The 1590-nt window shown below is 47.4% G+C and overlaps 1 pseudogene; it reads right to left on the bottom strand.

The window, feature by feature from the left end:
• Positions 1-605: 605 nt before the first annotated feature.
• On the bottom strand, positions 606-1080 carry LOC117078857 (annotated as a pseudogene).
• Positions 1081-1590: the final 510 nt, after the last annotated feature.

Raw genomic sequence — 1590 nt, 5'->3', positions numbered from 1 at the left:
GGGGCCAAACACTCAGGTAGACACAGGGATAGCCGAGAAAAAAACCAAAAACCAAAAACCAAGTTTGCAGTACACATGGAGCTTACATGGAGTTCACATTTATGCATGTGTGTGTGTGTGTAGACAATAAGCATAATAAGTCATAAAATATATAGAATATTATAGCCAGACGTGGTGGCTCATACCTGTAATCTCAGCACTTTGGGAGGCTGAGGCAGGTGGATCACCTGAGGTCAGGAGTTCTAGACCAGCCTGGCCAACATGGTGAAACCCCATCTCTACTAAAAACACAAAAAATTAGCTGGGCGCGGTGGCAGGTACCTGTAGTCCCAGCTACTTGTGAGGCTGAGGCAGGAGAATCGCTTGCACCTGGGAGGCGGAGGTTGCAGTGAGCCGAGATGGTGCCACCGCACTCCAGCCTGGGCAACAGAGTGAGACTCCGTCTCAAAAATAAATAAATAAGAATGGTGCCATAGTAAGAGCAGTTCTACTCAGCAGAGCTTAAAACCAGTTATTTCTGTGAGTTTCAGCTTCCTCATCTGTAAAATGGAGCTATAACATATTTTGTAGTATTTTTGTTTGTTTGTTTGTTTTTGCTGCTCCAGTCAACGAAAGAGACACTTTATTGAGGCTCCAGGGAGGCTGCCCTTCGAGGAAGGAAGAGCCTTGACCTTCTTCTTGGGGCGCAGGTTGTTGGTGTGGTCACACTTCTTGCAGCAGTTGACAGCACAGGGGTGCAGGCAAGCATAGCACTTGCGGCAGGTCATCTTGTCAAAGTTGCGTTTCTGGAAGAGCTGGCCGAGGGAAGGCTCGATAATGCCACCTCGGAGGCGCAGCATCAGGTGCAGGGTGGACTGTTTCCAGATGTCGTAGTCTGAGAGAGTTCCGGCCATCCCCCAGCTGTTTGCCGGCAAGTATCAGATGCTGCTGGTCAGGTGGGATACCCTCCTTGTCTTGAATTTTGGCTTTGACATCCTCATTGGTGTCACTGGGCTTGACCTCAAGAGTGATGGTCTTGCCCGTAAGGGTCTTCACAAAGATCTGCATCTCTGCGTCTGCAGCTCGGCCGCCTCACTGAAGAAAAAGAGGACGGCAGATATTTTGCAGTATTGTGAGGATTAGAGATGAAATATGTTTGCCAAATGTCACAGTCTCTAATTGTAGGCCTCTTTACATAGTAGCTATTAATAGAGGCACATCTGCTCTTGTACAAGTAAGTGAACAATGTGTGCTGGACTAGAAGTAACTCTGGGAAATTTAGGACAAAAGGGGACTAGGGCCCAAACAAGGAATGAGTCATCCAGCATACCTAGCTACCTATTGCTGACAAAAAGCTTTACTAATACCCTGTTGGAGATGAATAGGATGTGAGCTCCAGATCCGCTGATGTATTTATATATCCTTCCACTGCACGGCTTCAGTTCTTTCCAACTAAACCTCTCCTTATCTTTTTTTATTTTATTTTTTATTTTTTTGAGACAGGGTCTAGCTCTGTCGCCCCGGCTGGAGTGCAGTGCTGTGATCTCAGCTCACTGCAACCTCCGCCTCCTGGGTTCAAGCGATTCTCCTGCCTCAGCCTCCTGAGTAGCT

The sequence above is a fragment of the Trachypithecus francoisi genome, unplaced genomic scaffold, assembly GCF_009764315.1.
Source record: "Trachypithecus francoisi isolate TF-2019V2 unplaced genomic scaffold, Tfra_2.0 Lachesis_group0, whole genome shotgun sequence".
NCBI lineage: Eukaryota > Metazoa > Chordata > Mammalia > Primates > Cercopithecidae > Trachypithecus > Trachypithecus francoisi.
The sequence above is the reverse complement of the archived record's forward strand: the minus strand, read 5'-3'. Positions and strand labels throughout refer to the sequence as shown.